The sequence below is a fragment of the Lepisosteus platostomus genome, chromosome 6 (assembly GCF_059453375.1).
Source record: "Lepisosteus platostomus isolate fLepPlt1 chromosome 6, fLepPlt1.hap1, whole genome shotgun sequence".
NCBI classification, from domain to species: Eukaryota; Metazoa; Chordata; class Actinopteri; order Semionotiformes; family Lepisosteidae; genus Lepisosteus; species Lepisosteus platostomus.
In genome coordinates, this window is record NC_142616.1 from 16,944,335 (window position 1) to 16,955,443 (window position 11,109).

The following is an 11,109-nucleotide window of genomic DNA, read 5'->3' on the forward strand; positions in this document are numbered from 1 at the left end:
TCTGATGACTGGAGGGCATCGGAGACAGATTGCAGGACTGCTTTGTTGAAACCCCAGCTAGGGTTAGGGTTAACATTCCCACACAACTTACACTTTTAACACTCAGTGCTGGACTTGGGGTCCCGAGAGAACTTTAGAATGAGTGATAGTTTGCTCCTACAAAAACTCCAAATATTCCCTCAGCTCTCAGTGCCCATGATCAGACAACACAACACAGAGCAGTACTGTTTCATTATTAGTAATTATTTATTGAAATGATGATGTTCACAATCTACAGTGTTGAAAACAATCCTGGTACGGACGTTTTCTGCAGTCCTATCCCACCCATCACCCCTACACCAGAAAACAATAACAGTGATAAAACGTATTAATATTGAGACATACAGTAGCTGTTAGTGATGAGTTCGTAAGATTTGTTTAATATTCACATCTGACAGGAGGCAGCAGCACAAGGTCTTTATAATCCCAGGTCCAGAAGACAGGATAGATTTTCTCCCCTTGATTGAAGACCATGTCAGTGAAGGTGTAGATATGAGTCTTAGACTCTACTTTGTAAAAGGAGACCTTCCTCTTCTCAATATCCACACACACCCCTAACGTCTTGGGATGCACTTTGAGGTGGGAAGAACAGTATTCTAACATCCAGTACCCCTCCTGAGGTGAGAAACTGAAGTCTCCTTTCCTCTCTGCAGACTCTCTAGTGACTCCTATTCTCCAGTATTGATTCACCTCCACCTCCCAGTAGTGTCTCCCGAAGGAGAAACCCTCCCTGCTCAGGACACAGGCCCAGGAATCAAATCTCTGGGGATTGTCAGGGAAATTGCTCCACGGTCCCTTTTGCACTCTCTTCCCATCCTCAGACAGTGTGAGAGAACAATACGCTGTGTCAGGGTCCAGAGTCAAATCAGCTGTCGGAATAAAAGTGTAAATATCAGAAGAGTCTGTTGAAAATATGAAAATTTAAGTCAAATGGTATTTGTGAAATATGTATTTGATTCTTGGGTGTACTGAATGTGTAAATGTATACACCTCATATAAGCACATTCTGTGCACTGTATATACATGTAAATTCTATAGCTGCTATAATATATAGTGTATATACAGTATTACACTATATGATACCTGAAATCTAAGATTTCTTCTTTTTACCTTTCAGTGAGGAATTAACCTGCACTTGTTGTATTTAGTGATGAGTTAGGGAGCCCTCTACTGGACAAGAGTGAAAACTGCAGTCTGGCCCTGAAGCTGACAAGGCAGCATCTTCCTCTCATGTTTCACACTTATTCTGCATAGAAGTGCACTGTCAGTCATACTAATTCCACAGGACAACCTGTTACTGTGGAAATACAGACACCCTATAGATCACTTCTGGTCTGGAATGAGGACTCCGATATCACAAGTGAACACCCTACTTTAGGGTTTAATGTGAAGCTGCAAAGGAATTTTCCACATATTCCGAATGGCGGAAGAATAATCCAAATTAGAACAGAGAATATAAGAATGAATCTGAATCTGAATGGAAATTCAAAAGAGCACCCAACTTTTTGCTATGAATTTTGCTGCTCAAATAAGTGAAATTACTTGTCACTCAGTGAAATCCAACCATTTAAAGATTTAGGGAAGATTTATAGGTGTCCCAAGCAAACACTAGGGTTTTTTATCCTTTGTCTGCCTGTGTATTCAATATTGATTAGACAAAATGAATCTGTTATTATTTAAGCTGCTACAGGAAGTTATTTTTACAGCCTAGTGATCCTAGTAAGTAGTGTGGAGTAATTAATATGGGTAGTATTTGAACATTATCTTCAGCTTTGAGCTCAACGGAAAAATGTGTGGAACAAAGTCTCAGCATTGTTGTTCTAATTAGCATGAACTCCAGGGGGCTTTGAAAAGAACATGTTTATGACTTACATCCCATTTAAATATGGATTTCCTTCATTCCAGTTCTCTTCACCCAAGATATCTGAAAATTTACTATCACGCGCTAAAGGCTCTCCATGCATTAACTGTAAAACTGCTACTAATAAAGGTAGACATTAAACATTATTATTATTGATAAATGACAATGATTATACGAATGTATTCATAAATGAATGTGATGTGACTGAATGTTAGTTAATAATGACAAAAAATTTCCAAGCGATGGATGCATAAATTCATTATGTGGTGACAGTACTGTTTTCACTACACACTAATGTGATCCAGTGTTCTGCTTAGTATGTTCCTACTGTCAGTTGCTTAAACCATATGTGGTTTAAATGAATCCCCTACTTTCTTAACACCTGATTCAGTGTACCATGGCGTTCGCTATCCTTCATTTCCAGACAAAGAATCAAACGCATATATCACTTCCCTGCTGACTGGTGAAGTACTGGTATCTGCCTTAGCATTCTGGAAGCAAGAAGACCCCCTCTGCACCAACACCGCCCGCTATGTGAAAGCGCTGTGCCAGACATTCGACTCATCGGGCAGAGGTACCTGAATCAACCCATCAGTTTCTCCAGCTCAGACAGGGAACTGGAGCAGCACATTCCTACACAATTCAGTTAAAAAAACTGGCTACTGAGAGCAGATGGGGGAAAAAGCTCTCTGCAATTTCTTTAGAGCAGGTTTGCCTTCGGGCATACGCTAACTGGCAGGGATCTTGCAACAGCTTTGGAAGACCTGACTACACAAGCAAGGGAGAGTTCCATGAGGAGAGAAGCTGGAGACAAACAATCCACATTTGCTCCTTCCCAACCCAACTCTCCTCAACCATATGAATGGGGAGACATAAACTGGCAAGGGGGAAGCATTTATACATTCCGGTGTGGTGAGAAACTTTATGGACCTAGCTACAGCAAGAAGACTGCAAATTCCCCTGCTCGCCTCCATTGCTACACAGCTACACAGCTGCTTGATGGAAACCCTTTGTGCCATCAGTTCCCGGAACTACTGTATTCTTCCAAGGGGCAGCCTGTTCACCCTCTGCCTTCCTGAATCCAAGGCCACGAAGGAATATATCCAGAAAAACCTTGAAACCAGTTTTATTTGCCCTTCATCATCACTGGCTAAGGCCATCTTAGCCAGCTATCTTAGCCATCAATTTCCCTACAGGATTAATAAAGTGTTATCTATCTATCTTTGTCTTTGTTCCAAAAAAAGACTGGACAGGACAACAGTCTGTATTGACTACACTGGACTGAAGAAAATCTCAGAGAAAATAAAAAATGTTATCCTCTCCCTCTCATTTATTCACTCCTGGGGAGGGCAAGCAGAGTGAACACTTTCTCAGAAATAGATCTGAGGGGAGCATACAAACTAATTGGAATCTGGGAAGGGAATGAGTGGAAGAAAGCTTTCAATACCTATGCAGTTTATTCTCCCATGGTCTTTAAGACTTTCAGCAATGTTTTCTGGAACCCCTTTCCATATCTTGATGATATGGTGGCGTTTTCTGGCAACCTCCAAGAACATGTCCACTGTGTTCTTAATTGACTCAATTAATACCACTTCTTCACAAAATTGGAGAAATGCAAATTCCACGAATCCAAGGTGGCTTTGCTGGGTCATATTGTTTCCCTGGCAGGCATCTTAAAGGACCCCAGTAAGGTTGTAGCTGTCCTGGACTGGCCCACATCATCCACTCCCCCCTATAACAGACCTATCCAAAAAGAGACCCAATCGTGGCAGATGGTCCCCCAAAGGCAAAAGGCCTTTGACAATCTACAAAGACCATATACCTCTGCTATGATTCTTTGTCAATCAGATCCCTCACAGCCTTTTCAACTTGAAGTAGATAACCGACATTGGTGTGGCTGCAGTTCTTTTTGTTTGTGTTTGGAACCCAAACACCACCCCTGTGCCTATTTCTCCTGGAAGAAGTCTCCAGCAGAGTGTAATTACGATGTAGGCAACCGTGAGATCCTTGCAGCTATACTGGCCCTCAAAGAATAGGCACCTAATAATCTAAGAGGCATCTGATAGGCATCTCCTGGAAGAGGCTCAACATCCTTTTGTGGTATTCAATATCCATAAAAACCTTGTGTATCTACGGATAACCGATTGTCTGAATCCCCGACAGGCCTATAATCCCTGTTCTTCTCCTGTTTCAATTTCTCTATAACATATCGACCGTGACCCAGAAACGTCAAGGCTGATGCACTGTCGAGGATGCACTCACCCGATGTTACCCCTCCAGAGCCAATCTCCATCAGTCCACAACAGCGAATAATTGGGGCCACTCTACAGGAAGTCAAGTCAAAAGTCTCTGCTGCTCAGGAGAGCATTTGTCTACAGAGCAGTGATCTACAGTTAAGGCTACTAATGCCAGCAGCCAAATTTTTCTCCTTTTTTTTTGAAAATGCAGAAAAGACTCCCTCTAGCCCATTTCCAGCTACTGCAACTCATCAGCAACCCACAATTTTTCATCCGTCCACTTGTTAACAACGTAGAACTTCTAGCTACAGAACAACTTTTATTATATAATTGAAATCCATTTGGATTCTGTGCCTCAAATCTTGAGAAATTCACTAGAACTTCAATTCCAGCCCGATAAACAGAAATGTGACATGGAGAAACCATATTACACCAGAAGCCCCACCACACCAATGCGCAGCACCCATTGGACCAGCTGCCCCCCCTACATGTAGACTGCTAATCCTCTCTCATCTCAGACTTCCTATTCCCAACCCAATGCTCTCAGCAGCTCCTTTTTTTCTTCAAGCTCCAGAATTCTGACCTCCCCCTGACTTCACTCAGCACTGCAATATCTTCAGGTCTAGGGCAGCAACTGCTTGTCATCCTCCCCTTTGCGCCTTGTCGCACCACCAATTATTGAGAGTTAAATTCAATCCAGATGCAAGTTTCAGCAATTATTAATCTGTCCTCTATTTCAATTATGTGTATTTTCCCCATGCCCAGTTAGTTTACCCCATGGTACATCACACACACAGATCCAGATCCAGTCACAGACACTGTGTGTAGATGACGACCCCAATGCCACAGGTTCACACTCCTTCACAGTCTGTACTGCCATCACCACTGGCTGACAGTCTGTCCTTTATCACACTGCTGACTTCCAGCCTGTTCTCACATGATGAGCTGTGGATGAAGCTGATCAACTTTTTATCACATGTTGCTCAGTCTCACAGTACGGCACTTTATACAGGACTAACTGAAATAATATTGCAGATGTCAGTGACATGATTTCTTTTGTAATTACAGTTTTCAGATCAACACTGCCTGCAGAACAATAAAAATACAATTCTTGCTCTGTGTACTGGGAGGGGTGGCTATAGTGGGTAGCCCTGGTTTCCCTCTAGTTCTGCCACTGATAGGAACTTGCAGATTTCTTAGGGTGAATCAGGCAGTAAGATGGAGGAATATATGTGGGATCAGTGTGTCCTGACAGAGCTTTTAGATCCAGTCAATAAGAGACTAAAGGGTCTGTCTCTCTTCCAGTGCCTGAGACATTTTAACATTATGTGTCTTATTTGTCATGAGAAGAGGTGGGTGTTGTAGGTATTTTCGTGGTCAGGGGAAATTAAGTTTCTGTGTTTTCAGTTCAGACAGATTTTTCTTATTGTCTTACTCAGTGTGGCACAGTTGGTGTGTCGAAGAATACACCAACCTAAAACATTTGACAAATAAAACAAGTTCATCCTTCTTACTGAGCAGCATTTTACACGCAGAAGAAAGAATCAAGTCAAATCAGCCCAGGTATAGGCAAGAACTCAAAGTAGCCAAAGCAGAGCATCTCAGAGAACCACGCCCTGAGTTTGTAGCTTGCAGTTATTGTAAAGTGGGACAGGGGGGATATAAAAGCAAGGAATGAGCATAAATTGTCAATCCAATAAAAAAGACAATGAAATGATTAATTTCTATTTGACTTCCCCCTTCCCCCATGAAATCTTTAAGTTTGTTTTAATGTAGTCTGACTGCATCACCCTCGATAAAGGTGAGGGACTTTGTAACACTTATTGTATTTGAGCAAAGGCAACTAAACCGGGTCCAGCCAGTATGAGGTGGGTGGACATTCACAAACTTTTCAAGAACCATAAAATCACACGTGATATAAATACCACTGTTAATAAGGTTTGGTGAAACAACCCACTCAGCCCACTTCTAAGAGGTCACCCTGGTAAAGTTTCTTCTAAAACTACCCACACCAAACACAACCTGAGCAATAAATAATTCTAGACCTCAGACTCCTGGAGGACAGGAAGTTAGGCCTGTGAAGATAGGCCCAAGAGGACTGGAAGTCAAGACCAGGGATGTCAGGAAGCAAGGAAGCCAGTATACCAAGGAGAAGAAGTAACAAAGAGCTCAACTGGAATATGTAAAGAGCTGTAAAGAATACGTTGTCATTGTGTAAAATGGGATTTTTACACTATCAGCACCAACATGAGAGCCTCCTATTGGCCATTAGAGAGATGAAAAAAAGATTCCCAACCCGAAGTCCTGATTGATTTTTAACCTTTCCCCTTGAGTTATGTCCCTTGAGTTACATACAGGAGTTTACAGAAAAGCTGACTTGTAGTACAGCTAATGTTTACACAGCCAGTCTGTGTTACAATAGTGGAGTATTTATGTCTTTATCTTAAAAAGGAGACATTCTTACCTGCAGCACTGCACAGCAACTGATATACTGGAAGAGAGAAATACAGACACTGTTAATCACAGACACACACTGGGCTCCACACAGTCAGCATTGGGGGGGTCATTCACGTTTCTTGCTGTAGAACTAGAGCATGTGCAGGTTTTCAATTTCATAAATCTAAGAGTTTCCAAAACATCAATCATGGTCATGAAATGCCAAATATGAAAAATTCCATTGGATTCTATACTTTTTGTTCAGTTTCACAGCCTACAAATATATTCCGTAATAACTAATGGCTGCCTGCTTCACCGGTGCCCTCTTGTGTTCAGGAGGATAGCTGGTCTCCTCATCCCACTAAACCACTGTTTAAACATTTGCCCAAAGAAATGACTGGATTGTTACTGCTATTCTGAACATTTTCAAATTAGTTATTGTTGAGACTGTTGTAACAGAAGAAATAAGGTTCTTGATCCCGAGATGAAGTAAAACAGATGAGTTTATTGCATGCAAGGAACAATAAAGCCGAAGTCTTGTTTCCCGCAAGAAACAACAAAACCGAAGTATTGTTCAACGTACTGGTACAAACTTTTGGGTTATATAGTGTTTTCTTCTCCGTTTCTGACGTCACTCGGTCTGATGGTAAAGAGGGGGGTTCATGGTATTTGGTCAGTTTACGATGTTCTGGACAAATGGTCAGTTTAAGATTACACCCAGGGGGGTTCCTAGCTTGCATCTGCAATCCTTATCAGTTAACCCCCTTTCCTGCCATAAACCCCAGCTTGTGACTTAGAAGTCTAAACCCCCTACAGAAAGGATTAAATTCAAACCCCCATCTTCACATCTTTCTTCATTCCCCCCTTATAAAATATGGCATACGTCAGTGTAGCCTATTTTTATACATACAATGTCAGGGCAGATCTTTCCTTTCTTGGCGAACAGGTATGTATTGCCATGACATTGTACGTTCCACTGTTATAGCAAGATGTGATACATGTTTTGTACAAGTGATAGTTACAATTATACACATAAAACAATCCTAATCCTACAAATACAGAAAGTCCTACCCCAGGACCCAAACGCAGACCTCAGCCATGTGGAGATCTATCGTCAGGATCTTGGAACAGCAATATTGACCCAACTCCGATTATACTTTTTTGGCTGAATAGATATGCCAACACCCGGAATGTATTGATACCATATTCCCAGTAATGCTCCTCAGGCCTAACAAGCACACTGTTGGTCTTAGGACGCATCAGACACAGAAACGGTAACAACATCCTTCTTTCTGTTCACTCAGTCTCTGGTGCCGTGGGTCGGTGAAAGTGCGATGCGCGGATCCAGCGATCTCATCCTGTCACTCAGATGGCACAGTCAGTAGTTGGTGGTACTTGATATGGTCCCTCCCAGCAGGATTGCAACGTCTGGCAGGGTATCTCTTCTTCACCTACACCCACTCGCCAGGTATCCGGTCGTGTCTCCCCTCTACTGGAGGTCCCCAAGCGTCCGGCACCTGTTCACGAGCCCTGTGCACCGCTTCAGTTAACAAACCTACAACACTTTAATAGAGAGTTAGTAAATTCATCAGTGCGTTAGCCAAACTTGGCCTCCAGGGAGTTTCTTTGGCTGCCCATGATGATCTCAAATGGGCTCAGTCTCACAGTTCCGTTTGCTCCAGCCCGCAAACCGCACAGGACTGCAGGTAGAGCATCTACCCACGGTGTTCCTTCAGTTGATATTTCCTTAGTTGGTCTTTCAGACTGTGGGTGATGGGGGCAATGTGACTTCCAACTTACCCCTAGTGAGGCTGGCACACCTTCCCAGTGTAGTATGCCCCTAGATCGGTATCCAAGGGGCAGGACAGTCCGTACCACGGGATCATCTTTGTCATACACTTGGGTATGTGCCAGGCCACATCCCATCATCATACAACCCCACATTCTTTACACATTTGTTCTAACCACTATTAAACATCTATTAAAGGCCTCAACCTGAATTCTCCCTTTTTCCCAATAGAGGTTTCACAGGGGTCTCAGACTCCTGCTTTCCCAGTGCCGCTCGTCTGGCATCTGCATCTGCATGGTTGTTACCTTGAGTTACTGGAATTCTTTATTTATTGTGTTATTTACACCTTACTCAGGCTGCTTCTGTCAGCAGCTGTAAAAGTACAAATCAGTTCAGAGACAAGCCCAGTATTCTCAACTGGAGTCCCTGCCGTTGTGAGAGAATCCTATTTCTCCATAGCCATCCAGAATTGTGGCCTACATGCAACAAATACATACATTATATACATATACAGTAACCCTTTAACATCTTTCTTTTTACAATCTCCCATCAGTGCTCTTAACTGGCTTGCTGCGCTGAGGCAGTGGAGGGGCATTTTTCCAATTGTTAGCACCTTGAATTCTGTTGTAACAGCTCAGCCTGTTCTCTGTTCTCCCTCATGCATCAGAGAGGACCCATCAGTGAACAGTATTACATTTCCTTAAATTTTCACAGTCCCCCACTTTTTGGCTACAGCATCTAATGGTATAATAGTGCCTACCTCCATGCTCCTGCGTCAGCACAGCTGCCCAGAACCCTTTTTCCACACTTACATACAAAGAATGGTTGATCCCTCTGAGGAAACCCCAGTCTCAGCACCTGTAAGAGAGCTTGTTTCAAATTATTACAGGCGGCTTTTGCTGCTGGAACCAAGGCAATCTTGTCCTTGTACTGCACTCCCCCCTTAAGCAGATCTGTTAAGAGTTGTGCACCCCGTAAAAACATTGCACCCAGGCCCTGTTAAAATTTCACAATGCTAGACACAAAAGGGCCTTATCATAACTGCTTCTATTAGACACTCTAAAGCTGAAGCAACTCAGACTTGTGGGTTTCCTCGTCAGGGGAAGCACTCAGAATACCATCAACATACTGAGTGATCACAGTCAGTTGAAGCCACGTGATACCCTGTTCTGGATAGTCATTCTTTGTAATGCATAATATTCCAACCCAATAGATCTGGGATAAAACCACCCATTAAAATCTGGTACTCAGCAAGTAAAACTTGCTGCCCCAATACTCCTGTGGCCTCCTGCCGTCTTCCCATATACATTGCTCTATAGTACACTGTTGAACAGAGGAGTGAAACAAGCATGACAGTAGTGCTCCAGTATCCCCTAACAGAGAAACCAACACTCCATCAACAGTACATTTTTATCCACTGGACTGGGACAGACTTAGGGAGGCTACAAGGGATTTACAGGATCTAATCGTTAGGTAAACAGATCTTCTCACAAGACGTTATTCTCCCCAGTCTCGATTCTAAACCTACAGCGTTTCCGCATGTCTGGTTTTGAGACATTCGAATAAACCCAAATTGTTTCCACTATTGCAACTAATTGTATAAAAAATACAAAAACTGTTTATCTAACTACTTTTACGTCCACCTGTACTGTACTTATAAGTTTCAGACGCTCTTATATTTTCCAATCTCCTTAAGTTGATTTTCGTCAAGTCTCTCTAGTTACGTCTCTAGCCAGTCACATCGTCATTTAGTATACAAGAACTCACAGTTACACACATACATGCCGGCACACAAATTCATAAAACACACATACACATCGAGAATATATTTTTCTCTTCGTACTACATTGTGCTGTATTCTTGTTTTACTTCTACATGAATCCTTTTAATTCCTGAAGCGCACTCCAGGTTCGCTGCATTCCTAATTTCGGGTGCGGTACATTAGCCCACCAGTCAATATCTTCCGGTTTTGGATTTGATCGTATGGGGGAATCAGGGAAGGTAGGTGCGAGTGGGGACCCCCTCGACGGGGTGCGAGACACTTAGAGTGACGCTGTCCTCAACAACGCCAGCCCCCGCTACATCAGGCCCTCTCCTGCTTAGGGTGAGAGTACAGGTCTGGGGGCGCCCTCTGTTTAAGGGAGTTCCTGTTCCGTCTCTATCACACTCGTACCAGGTGTCATCCCACTCAGACCCCCTGTCTCCATATGGTCACTGTGGGAATTGATCCCAATTATTTTCATTTCCTGCCTGTCTGTTCCCCCATGGGAGAGCAGGATATAACACATTAACTAGTACAGTGCAACCAGGAACTAATTCATCTTTTAGTTTCTGATTCTCCTGCACTGCCTCTTTTGTTTTTACTCTTTCGTAGCGAGTAAAGTATCTTTTTTTCCGGGTTTTTGTTTTCCCTGTAAACACACTTTTAAGAAGTCACATCCCAATTCCTTTTTTTTTTCTCATGTATCTGCCACCACTGTTGCCGGCCGTGCACCAGGGTGGGAGCTACATGCTTGTGCTTTTGCCAATCAATACTCATATGCTTTCTTTACAGGCGTCTTCGCCCCAGACTCCCTCTGACAAACTCAACTTTTCGCATATTTTTCTCCTTTTTTTTTTTCCGTCAATTTACACTTTTCAGATATATAAACGGACCCTTCCACCACTTTCTCAAACCATCAGTTAGCACACATGTTCGGTCTCTTTTACTTTTGTGTTGTGTGAGGTAACAGCTCATACAGTAAGGG

General features: G+C 42.8%; 1 long non-coding RNA gene across 1 annotated transcript; it reads right to left on the reverse strand.

Moving 5' to 3' along the window:
* Window positions 1–222: 222 nt before the first annotated feature.
* On the reverse strand, window positions 223–7,957 carry LOC148661122 (uncharacterized). Its single transcript, XR_015939442.1, has 2 exons — window positions 6,602–7,957; window positions 223–908 (listed from the first exon to the last, which is right to left on the reverse strand). It is a non-coding gene; the product is annotated as an uncharacterized LOC148661122 (long non-coding RNA).
* Window positions 7,958–11,109: the final 3,152 nt, after the last annotated feature.